At 39.1% G+C, this 20,997-nt stretch overlaps 1 protein-coding gene across 10 annotated transcripts in view; it reads right to left on the bottom strand.

Annotated features, from left to right (window-relative positions):
- The window catches only part of FRS2 (fibroblast growth factor receptor substrate 2), a 115,754-nt gene that overhangs the window by 78,644 nt on the left and 16,113 nt on the right, over positions 1–20,997 (bottom strand). The gene's annotated exons all lie outside the window — the stretch shown is intronic.

Here is a 20,997-nt window from a genome sequence, read left to right as displayed (position 1 = left end):
TATTCCAAACTTCAACATGGTACATGCCAAAATGATTCACTGGTTGGTCGGGAGTCACGAATGTCTTTCCCCCCCCACAGAATCACTGTTAAAAATGGCGGTTAGGTGCCATGAGCAGTCTGTACTTCAGGTACATTACAGAGCTTTGTGTCCTGGCAATTACATTACGTATTTATTTATATCTTGTCTCATTCTTTTAAAGGGGGAGGGGGGAGGTTGTAATCATCATATGTAGCAATATAATGATTTTTTTTTTTTAAGGATGGCAATTCCTAAACAAGTCTTTTTTCAACAGAAAAAGTTCATCTTAAATTGGGACCATCTCAATTCAGCTTGAAAAGAAGGCAGGGAAAGCACATACATTCCCCTTAGATATTCTTTAAAATTAATTTTATAATGTAGAAAACAACAAAGTACTATTATGCATAATCCACAGAAAAGTAGAATGATTTAATCAGCATAAATTTAAAGAACTTCCAAAAATGTGTTCAGAATTAAGGGACAAATTTTCATTTTAAGGATAACAAAAACACAAGTAAACCATTAATACATTCATTCCTCCCCCATCCACCAAAAGTAAAAAGAACTTCACATCTGTGACCAGTGTTGGTTCATACCTTTGTATATGACTCACAAAACTATTCCTCAAAATTATTCCCTATCCCTATTATATATAATCACATTCCCTCAAAGTAGAATCTAAAAAGGGGTGGAATTCTTCCTTTTTAGAGACAGTTCATATATAAAAAGATGACAGTCTAATTCACGTTTAAGCCTGTATCTACAAATGTCATTTACTGAATTATTATGGTTGAATTAAATAAGCCTGCTAAGACTCAATCATAAGACCAGAATCATAACCAAAAGAAATGTTCTAATAGATACTATATTTGAAATCTAAGAATGCATTTTCTTCATCATTGTTAGGCACCTTGTCCGCATTTTCATTTACTAATTTATATTCTAGATAAAACTTCCTAACACACTGAGAAGGTATTTTATCAATTCCTCTCTATTCCCACTGCCAATTCCTCTTCCCTCTGCCATACCTTGATGTTCCCCACTTTAGGATGTGTGGGATGTATGCCCACTTTAGGTAGAATGTATATAATAACCAATCATGTCATGAGAAAGTTAATAGCTTTTCAATCCCTCAAGCCTTCTAATTACAAGATCTTAGTCTCTTCATGTCGTTTGTTGTTGTTTTTTGTTTTTTTTTACCGGGCAGATTTAGGCTCAGAGAATTTAGCAGGTAACAGCATCTATCTAAAAGTTAATACCATTATTTCGTTGTTATTTTAATGTTGCCATTGCCAACTATTCAAAGCCAGTGATACTAGTTTTCCATTTACGGTACCAATATAAAATTTCTCTTTAAATAAATGTATTTAAGGAAAAGAGTCATTTAAAGATATTAAGGAAATAACTGAATCTTGGAATGGCCCTCAAAAAAACTGAAGTGTCAGAAACACTACTCTGACCAGAATTGTGGCCATTTTAAACTCAATTTTTTCTCCACATTTTCTGGCTTATTTGATGACCCCAAATTCTCAACTAAGCTCCAGATTCCAACTTGGGATACTATACCAGCGCATCAAATTCAACACCATTTTCTTCTGGATCATCCCCCACCCCCACCCTACTCCAACTTCACCATCAAAACCTAGCTAGATTCTCCTATATAACCATTCACACAATCTAAAAATCTAGAAGCTACCTGTGATTCATCCCTCTCCATTCACTGAATTCCAGAATTAACCAGCTCATTCATTCCACAAATAAAATCATGTGTGCAAATAAAATCATGTTATTTTAGAATGTTGTTTCTTAAAAACTTTCACACTCTATGAGAGGAGATATGTAGCCTTGTGGATGCTTTCTCCAAAATTGGAGGGTGGAGGGCAGAGGGGAAACACATGATATGGGACAGATTTGAAAAGGAATGCCCTAAAATATTAACAGGGGTCATTTCTACATGGTACATGGTAGAAATGAGTAAGTTCCATCTGCTCCATATTTTCCTGTAACTTTGTATGTTTTCTATATTTTTATCATCAAGAAAAAAATACATTCCAAAAAGTGGTCCCATCTGGACTCATGTCTCAATTCCTATTCAGGCATCCTAGTTCAACTCTCTTTAAATCCTCCTGTCTGTCCTCTAAATTGACCTTTGCAAAGGTCATTGTCCAATACATTATACACACAATTGCCTGAATAATACTCCTGAAGAGTTTTCACTAGGTTACACTTCTAGTCAACAATCTTTAATAGTTTCCTATTGACTATAATCATAAGAGTTGCCTACTCTGCCAGCTTTTAGGCACTTATCTAGCCCCAATTCTACCAATATAATAGATTTTTATGGTATCTAGAATCAAACTGCTCAAGTAATATTTCCATCATTTGCCAGCTGTGTCATCCTACAAAAGTAATTTAACCTCCAGATACCTTGGCTAAGCATTTGTAAAAAGAGGGCCAATAATACCTCATAAAGTTGTTATAAACATCAAGTGTGTAATGAAGGGACTGGTACATAACAGAAGCTCAATAAACAATAGTGTTATTACTCCTTTATAATCCTACACACAATCTCAGCTCAAGGCTGGTTTGCCCACTACCACAAATACACCTGACTTTCTGTGCTTGGCTCACAGTGTTTCCCACGCCCTGAATAACCTCTGCCAATCCTCCACTTCTTCAAGCTCCATCAGCTCTCTGAAGCATGCACAGGCCAGACTTCCCCCACTTCTCATATTCTTTCCAGGGGTGTCCAATCTTTTGGCTTCCCTGGGCCACATTGGAAGAATTGTCCTGACCACACATAAAATACACTAACAAGAGCTGATGAGCTAAAAAAAACGAAACAAACAAACAAAAAACAAACAAAAAACCAAACACACACACACACACACACACAAACCCTCATAATGGTTTAAGAAAGTTTACAAATTTGTGTTGGGCTGTATTCAAAGCCATCCTGGGCCACATGAACCGCAGGTTGGACAAGCTTGCTCTACACCTCACGGCTCTTGTGGCAGGTGAATTAATACTCAACTCATCTCAAAACTTGTAGACTTTGAAATTCTCTGTCTCAGCCTCTACTAGACTATTAGCAGTCTGAGGATAGTCATTGTGCCTTATACTTTTATCCCTTGATACATTAATTCCTTGTATAGAATAGATCCACAACATAAAATTATTGTTTTGCATATTTTAGTATTTCCTTTCCAACTAGACTGCAATCTTCCTGTCAGGGCTAATTTATGTCTTCTTTGTAATCCTAAAAATACATAGTATAATGCTACTGGCCCACCCTACATTCAGAAAAATAGCACTTTAGTTAATAAATCTCACATAAAAAATGAGAGAAAATAGCAAGTTTCTACTGTTAAAGTTAATGTACACATCAAAAAAATCTGAAAAAACAAACAAGGACTGATGATAGATACTGGTGGAATTATCTTTTTCCTGGAATAACAGTTATACTCTCATAATCACCTTACCATTTGAAACATCTACTAGTGGAACACAGCAGACTTACCAGATCAGACTACTACTCTGCTCAAAACTCTCCAAGGACTTTCTATCTCACCCAAGTAAAAGTGAAAGTATTTACAATGGCCAGGCCCCTTGCTCTCTCTGCAGTTCCTTGAATACAGTAAGAAACAAATTAGCTCAGCTAGAGCTTTTACACTTGCTTTTCCCTCTCTTGAAATGTTCTCTCCCGAATATCTACAGGGCTCACTCTCCCATGCTCTTCAGGCAACCTCTAGGAGAAAGCCCTTTCCTTATCATCTGCTATGGTCTGAATGTTGGCATCCCCCTAACATTTTATGTTAAAACCTAGTACCCAAAACAACGGTATTAAGCGGTAGGGCCTTTGGGGAAGTGAGGAAGTCAAGATGGCTCTGCTCTCATGAATGGGATTAGTGCCCTTATAAAAGAGGTTGAAGGGAGCAATCTTACCCCCTCTACCATGTGAGGACACAGCAAGAGGCACCATCTATGAAGCAGACAGTATGCCTTTACCAGGCACTGAATCTACTGGTCACTTGAACTTCCCAGCCTCCAGAACTATGAGAAAGAAATCTGTTATGTATAAGCTACCCAGTCTAAGGTATTTTGTTATATTAGCCGAATGAACTAAGACACTAAGAGCACTAAGCTCACCCCACATTCCAACCCTTTCACCAACTCTTTCTTCATAGCGCTTATTACCACCAATGAATTATATATCTGTTTGTGGTCTCTTTCTAAACACCGGCCTGTAGGCTACATGAGTGCAGGAGCTTTGCTTTGCTCACTGCTACAGCCCCAGTCCCCAGTACAGACAATAGGGCCCAATAGTCAATAAAGATTTGTTGTATGAAGAAATGAATCTAAGTTGAATTAATTGACTCTAGAACATTCTATCTTCAGTTTTATTTAATATCATCCATTTTATATCTTTGCTTCCTCATTTCCTCTTTCATACATTTGGAATAATATCTAAACCTTGCAGGAGATGTAAGGATTAAGAGACAGAGTGTGTGTAACTTAGAATAGCATCTAGCACATAGAATTGTTCTCTGTTACCTATTGTTATTAATTTCAGCCACTTAGTTCCAATTATATTCTTAGATATAAATGTATGATTCCTATTTGTTATGCCCTAAGCAACGATTTTTGTAGGCAAATGGTAAAGATAACTAATATCTTCTCTAACCAAAAGTTACCTTAGGCAAAAAGCTACAAAGTATCGAGTGTTTCCTAATAATGATAAAACTACTAATACAACTGCAAGTTAGAATTGTTATACATTATTATTATAAGTGAAAGCGTTTGGTTTATATATACCTGATCTGAAGCCTGTAAGAGCTCTACCAAACCCAAACTAGGTTGCTGTTTTGACTTTAGCTGGACACTTCAAAAATATGTAGATATACCTACTTTATCGTTCACAGGCTCCTTTCTATTGCAATGGATTTGTTCATCAGACTACAAGCTTTTTTTTTTCTTTTGAGACGGAGTCTCCCTCTGTCACCAGACTGGAGTGCAGTGGCGCGATCTCGGCTCACTGCAACCTCCGCCTCGCCGGTTCAAGCAATTCTCTTGCCTCAGCCACCTGAGTAACTGGGATTACAGGTGCCCACCACCACGCCCGGCTAATTTTTTTGTACTTTTAGTAGATTCGGGGTTTCACTGTGTTAGCCAGGATGGTCTCGATCTCCTGACCTCATGATCCACCCACCTCGGCCTCCCACAGTGCTGGGATTACAGGCGTGAGCCCCCACGCCTGGCCAGACTACAAGCTTTAAGTATAAATCCATGACAATATGTTTTAGGACAGAGTTTTGACCATTTATCAAAAAAACACACTAAAACTTAAAAGAAAAAAATTAGTATTATCGTTAAGTCAAATATTAATGCTTTATCAGAAAGCTAAATGTAAGTTAAAACTACTTGGCCTCCAAATCTGGCATACTATTAATAATTCAATTAAGCACTTTTTTTTTCCTTTCTCTTTTTTTGAGAGAGTCTCGCTGTCATCCAGACTGGAGTGCAACGGCACTATCAGAGTTCACAAAGCCTCTATCTCCTAGGCTCAATCAATCCTCCCTATGAGCCTCCCAAGTAGCTACGACTACAGGTGTGCACCACCCAAGTAGCTACGACTACAGGTGTGCACCACCACAGCCAGCTAATTTTTGTTTTGGTTGTTGTTGCTATTTTGTAGAGACAGTGTCTTGCTATGTTGCCCAGGCCAGTCTTAAACTCCTGGCCTCAAATTATCCTCCTGCCTCAGCCTCCCAAACTGTTAAGCATTATTTTGTAATACTCCTAAAATTTAGATTTTTATTATAGTCTCCATTTTTTAAATACTCCATTCTAGAGAACTACCCACCCAAACGATCTAGACTGTGTTTATCATGCAAGCTACAGTGTAGTTAATCAAAAGGTATTAGTGGATGTATCCATACAACAAGGAAATATTTATTATATTGAGGCACAGACATGAGAAAACAATCAATGGAATTTCTAATGGTAAATAAGCCAAGACTAGCAGCTAAATGCTAGGCCCACCAGGCATGAGTAAGCTGAGTATATTCCATGTATAGTACAAGTTTCCAATAATTTGAAGCAATAGGTTTGTTTCATAACACATCACTTACAGCTTCTAAGCACTGTAATACTTAGCAAGTATTTATTTAGCATTTATAAATGCTATTTCTGATTAGTCACTTTTGGCCAAGAGTATGTGTTCTGGGATGAGAAAAACAATAAACGCCTAAAAGCTCCTGTTCATCACTGTTCTTCAGCTCCCAAGAAACTTTTAAGTGTGCAGGAGATTTAGTCCTCATATCAATACCAGGGAATACTGAATTAAAACCCAGAAGCGGCCAGGCGAGGTGGTTCATGCCTGTAATCCCAGCACTTTGGGAGGCCAAGGTGGGTGGATCTGAGGTCAGGAGTTTGAGATCAGCCTGGCCAACATGGTGAAACTCTGTCTCTACTAAAAATTTAAAAATTAGCCGGGCGTGGTGGTGGGCGTCTATAATCCCAGCTACTCGGGAGGTTGAGACAGGGCAATCACTTGAACCCAGGAGGTGGAGGTTGCAGCGAGCCGAGAGTGCACCACTGTACTCCATCCAGACTGGGCAACAAGAGCAAAACTCCATCTCGAAAACAAAACAAAACAAAAACCTAGAAGCAACAGGCTATAGCACAGGAGAACTTACTCAGGTGCTGTGAGATAAAACATAGGGTCAGCACTTACAAGATCCTGAGAGTGACTGCCTCCTTAAATTTTAAGTCCTACGTGCCTCCTTGACTCACTCTGGCCTTAGGAAGAGCCAGGGATGTTATTAAACATTCTACAATGCATAGGACAGTCTCCCACAACAAAGAAGTATCTGGCTCAAGATGTCAATAATCCTAACATTTAGAAGCCCCAGTTTAAAAGAAAGAACTGAGTTAGAATTACAGCTCCACAACTCATTAGCTAAATGAACTGCAGCAAATTATATAACCTCTCTGAGAGAGTTTCTTCATGTATAAATTGGATATCATGCTTATACTGAAAGATTGCTAGGAGGAAAAACTGAGACAGAAGCCCTAGGCACAGAGTAGACACTCTACAAATGTTAGTTACCATTCTTCAGAGTAAAATCTCCATCACAGACAGAGCTCTGGCCCACTCAAAGATGTATTTTTAAATTACTATGGTACTATAATTATTTTATCGCCTATCAAAATGTAAGGAACTTGAAGATAAGAGTCCTTACCTTATTGGACTTTGTAGCCTCAGCCTCTAGCACAAATGGACGAATAAATTCTAAGCACCTACCCATTACAATAAGGCATAAATTGCATTGTGCAAAATTGCCAAATATAAGAAAACATAATTCTTGCCCTGGAAAAATTCTGAAAAGAAGCCTAACAAGAAAACAAAACATACAGATAGATTTAACACACAGTAGGCACTCAAAAAAGCTCATGGATTGATGGGTAAAATTCACGTAAATAGCTGAGGCCACGACTGAATATTAATGGAATGCAGATGAAATAGTATTAAAGATATTTAATCAGGGAAAAAGCATATTTTCCTGATTAAATCCTATGTATATGCAGCTAGTATTTTCTAAAGGGAATGAAAGTACACTTAACGCACAAACATCAAAATGACAAGCGCTATCATTTGTCATTTTAGCAATATTTAGCTAAATTTCTTTTTTGTTTTGTTTTGTTTTTGAGGCGGAGTTTCGCTCTTGCTGCCCAGGCTGGAGTGCAATGGCGCGATCTCGGCTTATCACAACCCCCGCCTCCCGGGTTCAAGCAATTCTCCTGCCTCAGCCTCCCAAGTAACTGGGATTACAGGCATGCGCCACTATGCCCAGCTAATTTTTGTATTTTTAGTAGAGACGTGGTTTCTTTATGCTCGTCAGGCTGGTCTCGAACTCCCGACCTCAGGTGATCCAACCGCCTTGGCCTTCCAAAGTGCTGGGATCACAAGCGTGAGCCATCGCGCCCGGCCGCTAAATTTCTTAATTCAGATGACGGCAGCACATTTTAACAGGTTCAAAGGGCATTTTAAGCAATTTAAAAAACCACATTATATTTTAATGGGAGCTTATCAAATCCCTGACATCCACAATCCATAAATCGTCTGAGACAGAATAAGACCAAAAAGGCTGATGCCCAAATGTCTGTATACTTTGCTGAAAAGGCTGAGCTCAAGCATACCCAAAGTGTGTTAGAAGCAACTTTTAAAATGCACAAATGTAACAATTATTTTTAAACCAACAATTTTAGAAAAATAGCAGTTCCTATCTAAAGCTTTTATAAATATAAGACACTGGCTTTGCAAATGTCAGCGGAGTTTTAAGATCTCTTTCTAAAGCAACAGTCTCTCTGTTTTGCTTGGTATCTTAATATGTCTTTAGTTTCAAAACTTAATTTGCCAACACTATTCCTCTCAAAACCTCAGGAATTCCATTACTAGTTTTAAACTAAATTAAAGGAAAATAGACGGATTCAACCCTTGGCAGAAGTATGCACAAAGTGTTTGTTGATGCTCATAAACAGACTGAGAAATTTAGACACATCTGAAGGACAATGGCTGTACAGTCAAGTCTGTTTTGCTCCACCATGGAACCAAACAGAGAATTATTGCTACCAAGTGAGACCAGCCCTAGATACCTCTAAACTAAGTGGACTATAACAGACAGAACATTATCTTTAAGTTAGAGCTTTTGTGTGTGTTTTCACGTCAGGGAAGAATAGTTAGAGCATCCCTAAAAAAAAATCCATATGGAGCCAAGCTATCCTCTCTCCCAAAACAATCCTTAAAGTGACTTCAACAGTAACCACTCGCTTGCCCCCCAAAAATATATGAGATTTTTTAAAAAAGGAATAAACTATGCTTGATATACAGATGGTTCTTTGTCTTATCCCTAGAAATCTTCTTTTCCATTCCATTTCCCTTTTCTCAGATTCCATAAATCTTCCTGACAATTACAGCCATTTCCACTTTTCATCCCTCTCCATCATCTTCTTCAAGACCTAGTTCATCTCAACTTACCTGAATCACAGATATCAGGATCCCCTGGGTGGAACTAGTAACATATTTTCCCATTTCCCTGTTACTCCATTTTATATGACTTAATGGATATACAGATTCATAATTCCAAATTACTTTTTTTTGTTTCTTTGTCTTGTTTCAAACTCTCCATTTCCTCTACCCCTAGCCTCTAGTCAAATTCTTTTTTAAACACAATTCATTCACAAGATACAGGCTATCCACATAAAGTAAAATTACAGTGACTGCTAATAATGAAAATAATACATTTTTGATGAAGTAAACAAGTGAAAGCCAGTTGTTTGCACAAGAGTGATCAGTGCTTGCAACCACATAATAAAAATAGAGAAAATAAATCTAATTATAAACAGCATATAACCAAACTAGTAATCATATTTTTTGCAGAGTACCTTATAAAACTAACATTCTATCTTTAGAAATGAATACACAAAGAACAATTTGGAAATATTTATCAAAAATGCTATTGTATATCCATGGGCACAGAAATTCTACTTCTAATTTTAAAGTACTTGCACGGGCAAAATATGTATACAATATTCATTAAATCATTATTTTAAAAGTCAAACATAGCCCCAGCACTGTGGCTCACACCTGTAAACCCAGCAGTTGAGAGGACTACTTGAGGCCAGGCACTTGAGACCAGCATGGACAACATAGTGAGTCCCCGTCTCTACAACAAAATTTTTAAAACTTAGCTGGAAATGGAGGTATGTACCTGTACACCTGTGGTCCTACCTACTTGGGAGGCTGAGTCAGAATGATCACTTGAGCCCAGGAGTTCAAGACCGTGGTGAGCTATGATTGTGACATTGCACTTCAGCCTGGGTCCCTGTCTCCCAAAAAAAAAAAAAAAAAATGGAAGAAACGCACCAAAGATAGGAAACAAACTTAATGTCCACCAAAAAGGGAATTTATAGTACATTCCGTTTGATGGATACTATACAGCCATTAAAAAGCTATGTATGGGCCAGGCATGGTAGCTCACGACTATTAATCTCAGCACTTTGAAAGGCCGAGGTGGGCAGGTCGCTGGAGCTCAGGTGTTTGAGAGCAGCCTGGACAACATGGCAAAACCTCATCTTTATAAAAAATATAAAAAATTAGGCAGGCGGGTGGCTTGTGCCTGTGGTCCCAGCTACTATCAAGGGCTGAGGTGGGAGGATCGCTTGAGTCCAGGAGGTCAAGGCTGCAATGAGCCAAGATTACGCCACTGCACTCCAGCCAGGGTGACAGAGCAAGAGACCCTGTCTCAAAAGAAAAAGAATGTGGTTATAAATGTAGGAAGAAAATGTGCTATAAACAGGAACTGCCTTAGGGCATGGGACCTAGTAGACAGAAAGGTAGGAAAAAAGATTTGCTTTTCACAATAAGCCCTTTTGTATCTTTAAATTTTAGATCATGTACACATACTAAACTTTTGTTAAAATAATTTTTAAAACAGCAAAAGAATTTAGGACATTCTCTCAGATCCTCTAATCCATAAATAGTTCTACTCTTTTATCTCTAGGCACTTTTAATTTGGACTGAAAATCTAGGCTACTAGAGGTTACCAATAACCATAGGTAGAGGACTTATTTCTTTAGTGAAAAGTATAACCATGGCAACTTTGCATCAACCAAAACAAAATATAAGAAGTCAAGAAATACACAAAGAATGTATCTTACCCAAAGCAATCTTTTTACAGAAATAACACTGAATACAATACAATTTTGTTAGCACTCTACAAACTGTGCTTCACCAAAAGAAAAAAACCATCTGGCTGAAATTTCTGGTTATGGTCTAGATCTCAAATGGCTATATACACCAGAAATATTTTGTAAAGAACCTAAGAAGTGCCAAAATCATTTGAATCCAAAAGGCAGTTAAAAACAAGAGAAGAAGGAGGACAAAAACTTGGGCAAAAGTTTCAAATGCCAAAAAAAAAAAAAAAAACCCACACATTTTCAAGGTATTTTTCTAATGGAATTTTTCTTTTTAGCTCTTAAATTCCAAATAAGCTGAACACTATAATCCCTCAATTAGTCATTAAAACTCAAGAAATGTAAAGAAACAGTTCATCTTTTTCAAGCTAATTTTTAAATGTTGCTATTTAATATGATTTTTGTTTTTGCTATTAGATAAAGAACTATTAATTTGATAGCAGCTAATACTACTCAGGTCCCCTCTTCTTTCTCAGATTCAAACAATCTATTTCATTATAAAACTAGAAAGCAAATTCTTGAAATGGGGAAAATACATAACGGTAACATAAAGAGTAGTGTATTTATTTTTTGTTAAAATCCTTTTACTGGGTCTTTTGTTAACATTATGACTTGGCCATCTGAACATACTGCTACATCAGTATGTTTTAGACTTGATGACCTATTTTTTTTTTAATCAAACTATATAGCTCAAAGGTTTGTTGTTAAAATCAATTACAGTCTCTTGAGGTCTAGAATATACCTCAGCAAACAAAAGATGTTAGCTGGCATATCAAACAATCAGTATATTCCTTTGCCAGATTCAAATAGTCAGGCTAATGACCCCCAGAAAAGCCAAAAAAAAAAACCCCAAAAACTTCACAAAAGGTACAGTTAAGAAAACAGGATGTAAAAAACACCTCAGAATATGTGATATTTACATATATTGACAATTACAAAGAAAAAGGACAAGAATGTCACCAACCAACCAATAATTTTCTTTTTTTTTTTTTTTTTTTTGAGATGGAGTCTTGCTCTGTCCCCAGGCTGGAGTGCAGTGGCATGGTCTCGGCTCACTGCAATTTCCGCCTCCTGGGTTCAAGCGATTCTCCTGCCTCAGCCTCCTGAGTAGCTGGGACTACAGGCATGCGCCACCACACCCAGCCAATTTTTGTATTTTTAGTAGAGACGGCATTTCACCATGTTGCCCAGGCTGGTCTTGAACTCCTGAGCTCAAGCAATCCTCCCACCTCAGCCTCCAAAAGTGCTGGGATTATAGGCGGAAGCCACCTAACCAAGCCTTATAAGCTTAATTTTTATCTTGGAATGTTCCCTCATTTTTCTTACACAGTTGGTGCAAAAAAAGAACCAAGGAGCAAAATGAAGCCAGTATCTAAGATGTGTGACAACTTACAGAACTCTACCCCAAACACTACCTGAAGACCACTCAAGATTACCTATTGACTGGGTAAATCGGATTCCCTAAAAGGCATCAAACACCTGCACAGAAGGTCAGAGTACATGCTATATTTGAACCAATAAACATCTAGGTAAAAATCCTGGGGCTCCACTATTATCACCTGCCTGACCTTGGGAAGGTTACTTAACTCTCTGAGGCCTCAGTTTTTTCATCTATAAAATGGAAAGAGGAATAATAATTCAGTAGAAACTCTTTTAACAGACTTCTACTGTAACAAACTTACAAAAATAAAGCTCTCCAATCCCTCCATAAATCACTCCCTAATGCCCAACACAGGCTCATCACCTACACCTAGTAGTCTTCTAAGCAGACCACTTTCTTAACATGTCCCTACCCTTCTGCACTTAATGCTTAATAAGAGCCAGCAGTCCGTTCCCAAACCACTTTATGCCAACTGTACTTGTTATTGTAATTATATAATTTAAGATCATATGAACTGAATTATGAGGAAAAAGGTTGTTTCTGTGAAAATTATGTTGAGAAGTTCAAAAAGATTCAGAGGCTAGTATTTTTTAAAGTTATTATGGAATTAGGTATATGTCAAAACAGCTTCAAATAGGAGGAAAAGCATGAAAACGTAGAAGGATTTTATATACAAGCATACCTCAAAGATATTGCGGGTTCTGCTCCAGACCACAGCAATAAAGCAAATTTTGCAATAAAGCAAGTCACAAAGTTTTTGGTTTCCCAGGGCAAACAAAAGTTATGTTTACACTGTACCGTAGTCTATTAAGTGTGCAACAGCATTATGTTTAAAAAAACGCACATACCTTAATTTTAAAATACTTTATTACTAAAAAATGCTAATGATCATCTGATCCTTCAGCAAGTGGTCATCTTTTTGCTAGTGTAGGGTTTTGTCTCAAGGTTACAGCTGCTGACTGATCAGAGTGGTGGTTGCTAAAGGGTGGGGTGGCTGCGGCAATTTCTTAAGGCAACAATCACTTGCCGCATCAAATTACTCTTCCTTTCACAAAAGATTTCTCTGTAGCATGTGGTGCTAATTTACTGCATTTTACCCACAGTAGAACTTCTTTCAAAATTGGAGTCATCAATCCTCTCAAACCCTGCCACTGCTTTATCAACTCAATTTATGTAATATTCTAAATCTTTTGTTATCATTTTAACAATGTTCCCAAAATCTTCATCAGGAGTAGACTCCATCTCAGAAACTATTCTTTGCTCATTCCTAAGAAGCAATTCCTCATCCGTTAAAGTTTGACCACGAGATTGCAGCAATTCAGTCACATCCTAAGGCTGTAGTTCTAATTCCAATCCTCTTGCAATGTTCACCATATATGCTGTTACTTCCTCCACTGAAGTCTTCAATCTCTCAAAGAGATCTATGAGAGCTGGAATCAACTTCTTCCAAACTCCCGTTAATGTTGATATTTTTACCTCCTCCCATAAATCACAAGTGTTCTTAATGACTCTTTGGAATGGTGAATCCTTTCCAGAAGGTTTTCAATTTACTTTGCCGAGATCCATCAGAAGAATCACTACCTATGGCACCTATAGTGTTACAAAATAGTATTTCTTAAACAATAAGACTTAAAAGTCAAAATTACTCCTCAATCTATGGGCTGCAGAATAGATGTGTTAGTAGGCATGAAAACAACATTAATCTTGTACATCCCCATCACAGCTCTTGAGTGACCAGGTACATTGTCAGTGAGTAGTAATATTTTGAAAGAAATCTTTTCTTCTGGGCAGTAGGTCTCAACAGTGGGCTTAAAATATTCAATAAACCATGCTGTAAAGAGATGTGCTGTTGGGGAGGAGCCAAGATGGCCGAATAGGAACAGCTCCGGTCTACAGCTCCCAGCGTGAGCGACGCAGAAGACAGTGATTTCTGCATTTCCATCTGAGGTACCGGGTTCATCTCACTAGGGAGTGCCAGACAGTGGGCGCAGGCCAGTGGGTGCGCGCACCGTGCGCGAGCCGAAGCAGGGCGAGGCATTGCCTCACCTGGGAAGCGCAAGGGGTCAGGGAGTTCCCTTTCCGAGTCAAAGAAAGGGGTGACGGACGCACCTGGAAAACTCGGGTCACTCCCACCCGAATATTGCGCGTTTCAGACCGGCTTAAAAAACGGCGCACCATGAGACTATATCCCACACCTGGCTCGGAGGGTCCTACGCCCTCGGAATCTCGCTGATTGCTAGCGCAGCAGTCTGAGATCAAACTGCAAGGCGGCAGCGAGGCTGGGGGAGGGGCGCCCGCCATTGCCCAGGCTTGCTTAGGTAAACAAAGCAGCCAGGAAGCTCCAACTGGGTGGAGCCCACCACAGCTCAAGGAGGCCTGCCTGCCTCTGTAGGCTCCACCTCTGGGGGCAGGGCACAGACAAACAAAAAGACAGCAGTAACCTCTGCAGACTTAAATGTCCCTGTCTGACAGCTTTGAAGAGAGCAGTGGTTCTCCCAGCACGCAGCTGGAGATCTGAGAACTGGCAGACTGCCTCCTCAAGTGGGTCCCTGACCCCTGACCCCCGAGCAGCCTAACTGGGAGGCACCCCCCAGCAGGGGCACACTGACACCTCACACGGCAGGGTATTCCAACAGACCTGCAGCTGAGGGTCCTGGCTGTTAGAAGGAAAACTAACAAACAGAAAGGACATCCACACCGAAAACCCATCTGTACATCACCATCATCAAAGACCAAAAGTAGATAAAACCACAAAGATGGGGAAAAAACAGAACAGAAAAACAGGAAACTCTAAAAAGCAGAGCACCTCTCCTCCTCCAAAGGAACGCAGTTCCTCACCAGCAACGGAACAAAGCTGGATGGAGAATGATTTTGACGAGCTGAGAGAAGAAGGCTTCAGACGATCAAATTACTCTGAGCTATGGGAGGACACTCAAACCAAAGGCAAAGAAGTTGAAAACTTTGAAAAAAATTTAGAAGAATGTATAACTAGAATAACCAATACAGAGAGGTGCTTAAAGGAGCTGATGGAGCTGAAAACCAAGGCTCAAGAACTACGTGAAGAATGCAGAAGCCTCAGGAGCCGATGCGATCAACTGGAAGAAAGGGTATCAGCAATGGAAGATGAAATGAATGAAATGAAGCGAGAAGGGAAGTCTAGAGAAAAAAGAATAAAAAGAAATGAGCAAAGCCTTCAAGAAATATGGGACTATGTGAAAAGACCAAATCTACGTCTGATTGGTGTACCTGAAAGTGATGCGGAGAATGAAACCAAGTTGGAAAACACTCTGCAGGATATTATCCAGGAGAACTTCCCCAATCTAGCAAGGCAGGCCAACATTCAGATTCAGGAAATACAGAGAACGCCACAAAGATACTCCTCGAGAAGAGCAACTCCAAGACACATAATTGTCAGATTCACCAAAGTTGAAATGAAGGAAAAAATGTTAAGGGCAGCCAGACAGAAAGGTCGGGTTACCCTCAAAGGGAAGCCCATCAGACTAACAGCGGATCTCTCGGCAGAAACCCTACAAGCCAGAAGAGAGTGGGGGCCAATATTCAACATTCTTAAAGAAAAGAATTTTCAACCCACAATTTCATATCCAGCCAAACTAAGCTTCATAAGTGAAGGAGAAATAAAATACTTTACAGACAAGCAAATGCTGACCAATTTTGTCACCACCAGGCCTGCCCTAAAAGAGCTCCTGAAGGAAGGGCTAAACATGGAAAGGAACAACCGGTACCAGCCACTGCAAAATCATGCCAAAATGTAAAGACCATCAAGACTAGGAAGAAACTGCATCAACTAACGAGCAAAATCACCAGCTAACATCATAATGACAGGATCAAATTCACACATAACAATATTAACTTTAAATGTAAATGGACTAAATTCTCCAATTAAAAGACACAGACTGGCAAGTTGGATAAAGAGTCAAGACCCATCAGTGGGTTGTATTCAGGAAACCCATCGCACGTGCAGAGACACACATAGGCTCAAAATAAAAGGATGGAGGAAGATCTACCAAGCAAATGGAAAACAAAAAAAGGCAGGGGTTGCAATCCTAGTCTCTGATAAAACAGACTTTAAACCAACAAAGATCAAAAGAGACAAAGAAGGCCATTACATAATGGTAAAGGGATCAATTCAACAAGAGGAGCTAACTATCCTAAATATTTATGCACCCAATACAGGAGCACCCAGATTCATAAAGCAAGTCCTGAGTGACCTACAAAGAGACTTAGACTCCCACACATTAATAATGGGAGACTTTAACACCCCACTGTCAACATTAGACAGATCAACGAGACAGAAAGTCAACAAGGATACCCAGGAATTGAACTCAGCTCTGCACCAAGCGGACCTAATAGACATCTACAGAACTCTCCACCCCAAATCAACAGAATATACATTTTTTTCAGCACCACACCACACCTATTCCAAAATTGACCACATACTTGGAAGTAAAGCTCTCCTCAGCAAATGTAAAAGAACAGAAATTATAACAAACTATCTCTCAGACCACAGTGCAATCAAACTAGAACTCAGGATTAAGAATCTCACTCAAAGCCGTTCAACTACATGGAAACTGAACAACCTGCTCCTGAATGACTGCTGGGTACATAACGAAATGAAGGCAGAAATAAAGATGTTCTTTGAAACCAACGAGAACAAAGACACAACATACCAGAATCTCTGGGACGCATTCAAAGCAGTGTGCAGAGGGAAATTTATAGCACTAAATGCCCACAAGAGAAAGCAGGAAAGATCCAAAATTGACACCCTAACATCACAATTAAAAGAACTAGAAAAGCAAGAGCAAACACATTCAAAAGCTAGCAGAAGGCAAGAAATAACTAAAATCAGAGCAGAACTGAAGGAAATAGAGACACAAAAAACCCTTCAAAAAATTAATGAATCCAGGAGCTGGTTTTTTGAAAGGATCAACAAAATTGATAGACCGCTAGCAAGACTAATAAAGAAAAAAAGAGAGAAGAATCAAATAGACGCAATAAAAAATGATAAAGGGGATATCACCACCGATCCCACAGAAATACAAACTACCATCAGAGAATACTACAAACACCTCTACGCAAATAAACTAGAAAATCTAGAAGAAATGGATACATTCCTCGACACATACACTCTCCCAAGACTAAACCAGGAAGAAGTTGAATCTCTGAATAGACCAATAACAGGAGCTGAAATTGTGGCAATAATCAATAGTTTACCAACCAAAAAGAGTCCAGGACCAGATGGATTCACAGCCGAATTCTACCAGAGGTACAAGGAGGAACTGGTACCATTCCTTCTGAAACTATTCCAATCAATAGAAAAAGAGGGAATCCTCCCTAACTCATTTTATGAGGCCAGCATCATTCTGATACCAAAGCCTGGCAGAGACACAACCAAAAAAGAGAATTTTAGACCAATATCCTTGATGAACATTGATGCAAAAATCCTCAATAAAATACTGGCAAACCGAATCCAGCAGCACATCAAAAAGCTTATCCACCATGATCAAGTGGGCTTCATCCCTGGGATGCAAGGCTGGTTCAACATACGCAAATCAATAAATGTAATCCAGCATATAAACAGAGCCAAAGACAAAAACCACATGATTATCTCAATAGATGCAGAAAAAGCCTTTGACAAAATTCAACAACCCTTCAATGCTAAAAACTCTCAATAAATTAGGTATTGATGGGACATATTTCAAAATAATAAGAGCTATCTATGACAAACCCACAGCCAATATCATACTGAATGGGCAAAAACTGGAAGCATTCCCTTTGAAAACTGGCACAAGACAGGGATGCCCTCTCTCACCGCTCCTATTCAACATAGTGTTGGAAGTTCTGGCCAGGGCAATCAGGCAGGAGAAGGAAATAAAGGGTATTCAATTAGGAAAAGAGGAAGTCAAATTGTCCCTGTTTGCAGACGACATGATTGTTTATCTAGAAAACCCCATTGTCTCAGCCCAAAATCTCCTTAAGCTGATAAGCAACTTCAGCAAAGTCTCAGGATACAAAATCAATGTACAAAAATCACAAGCATTCTTATACACCAACAACAGACAAACAGAGAGCCAAATCATGAGTGAACTCCCATTCACAATTGCTTCAAAGAGAATAAAATACCTAGGAATCCAACTTACAAGGGATGTGAAGCACCTCTTCAAGGAGAACTACAAACCACTGCTCAATGAAATAAAAGAGGATACAAACAAATGGAAGAACATTCCTTGCTCATGGGTAGGAAGAATCAATATCGTGAAAATGGCCATACTGCCCAAGGTAATTTACAGATTCAATGCCATCCCCATCAAGCTACCAATGACTTTCTTCACAGAATTGGAAAAAACTACTTTAAAGTTCATATGGAACCAAAAGAGAGCCCGCATCACCAAGTCAATCCTAAGCCAAAAGAACAAAGCTGGAGGCATCACACTACCTGACTTCAAACTATACTACAAGGCTACAGTAACCAAAACAGCATGGTACTGGTACCAAAACAGAAATATAGATCAATGGAACAGAACAGAGCCCTCAGAAATAACGCCGCTTACCTACAACTATCTGATCTTTGACAAACCTGAGAAAAACAAGCAATGGGGAAAGGATTCCCTATTTAATAAATGGTGCTGGGAAAACTGGCTAGCCATATGTAGAAAGCTGAAACTGGATCCCTTCCTTACACCTTATACAAAAATCAATTCAAGATGGATTAAAGATTTAAACGTTAGACCTAAAACCATAAAAACCCTAGAAGAAAACCTAGGCATTACCATTCAGGACATAGGCGTGGGCAAGGACTTCATGTCCAAAACACCAAAAGCAATGGCAACAAAAGCCAAAATTGACAAATGGGATCTAATTAAACTAAAGAGCTTCTGCACAGCAAAAGAAACTACCATCAGAGTGAATAGGCAACCTACAACATGGGAGAAAATTTTCGCAACCTACTCATCTGACAAAGGGCTAATATCCAGAATCTACAGTGAACTCAAACAAATTTACAAGAAAAAAACAAACAACCCCATCAAAAAGTGGGCGAAGGACATGAACAGGCATTTCTCAAAAGAAGACATTTATGCAGCCAAAAAACACATGAAAAAATGCTCATCATCACTGGCCATCAGAGAAATGCAAATCAAAACCACTATGAGATATCATCTCACACCAGTTAGAATGGCAATCATTCAAAAGTCAGGAAACAACAGGTGCTGGAGAGGATGTAGAGAAATAGGAACACTTTTACACTGTTGGTGGGACTGTAAACTAGTTCAACCATTGTGGAAGTCAGTGTGGCGATTCCTCAGGGATCTAGAATTAGAAATACCATTTGACCCAGCCATCCCATTACTGGGTATATACCCAAATGACTATAAATCATGCTGCTATAAAGACACATGCACACGTATGTTTATTGCGGCATTATTCACAATAGCAAAGACTTGGAACCAACCCAAATGTCCAACAATGATAGACTGGATTAAGAAAATGTGGCACATATACACCATGGAATACTATGCAGCCATAAAAAATGATGAGTTCATATCCTTTGTAGGGACATGGATGAAATTGGAAACCATCATTCTCAGTAAACTATCGCAAGAACAAAAAACCAAACACCGCATATTCTCACTCATAGGTGGGAATTGAACAATGAGATCACATGGACACAGGAAGGGGAATACCATACTCTGGGGACTGTGGTGGGGAGGGGGGAGGGGGGAGGGATAGCATTGGGAGATATACCTAATGCTAGATGACGAGTTAGTGGGTGCAGCGCACCAGCATGGCACATGTATACATATGTAACTAACCTGCACAATGTGCACATGTACCCTAAAACTTAAAGTATAATAAAAAATAAATAAATAAAAATAAAAATAAAAATTAAAAAAAAAAAAAAAAGAGATGTGCTGTTATCCAGACTTTGTTGTTCCATTCATAAAGCACAGAGTAGATTTACCATCATTCTTAAAGGGCCCTAGGACTTCTGGAATGGTAAATGTTAACTTCAAGTCACCAGCTGCATTGGCCCTTAAGTAGAGAGTCAGCCTGTCCTTTGAAGCTTTCAAACCAAGCATAGATTTCTCTCTAGCTATGAAAGTCCTAGACAGCATCTTGCAATAGAAAGCTGTTTCACCTACAATAAAATTTGTTGTTCAGGGTAGCCACCTTCATCAATTATCTAAATTAGTTCTTCCGGTGAAGCATGTTGGCTCAGGCCTGTGGTTCTGGTGCATAAGGAGGCGAGGCCAGGAGTTTGAGACCAGCCTGGGCAACTTAGCAAGCCCTCATCTATATAACCATAACACGTAATTCTAAGAAAAATGATAAAGAAGTTCTTCTAGGTAACTTGCTGCAGCTTCTGCATCAGCATTTGCTGCTTCACCTTGCACTTTTATGTTACATAGATGGCCTCTTTCCTTAAACCTCATGAACCAACCTCTATTTGGCTTCAAACCTTTTTTCTGCAGCTTCCTCACCTCTCTCAGCCCTCATATAATTGAACAGAATTAGGGTCTTGCTCTGGATTAGGCTTTGGCTTAAGGGAATGTTATGGCTGGTTTGATCTTCTATTCAGGCCATTAAAACTTTCTCCATACCAGCAATAAGACTTTCACTTTCTTATCATCTGGATGTTCACTGGAGTAGCACTTTGCATTTCCTTCAAGAACTTTTCCTTTGCATTTACAACCTAACTGGCACAAGAGGCTTCTCTTTCAACATGCCTTCCTCCCTAACTTTAATCACTTCTAGCTTTTGATTTAAAGTGAGAGATGTGTGACTCCTCCTTTCACTTGAACACTTAGAGGCCATCATAG

The sequence above is a fragment of the Pan paniscus genome, chromosome 10 (assembly GCF_029289425.2).
Source record: "Pan paniscus chromosome 10, NHGRI_mPanPan1-v2.0_pri, whole genome shotgun sequence".
NCBI classification, from domain to species: Eukaryota; Metazoa; Chordata; class Mammalia; order Primates; family Hominidae; genus Pan; species Pan paniscus.
The sequence above is the reverse complement of the archived record's forward strand: the minus strand, read 5'-3'. Positions and strand labels throughout refer to the sequence as shown.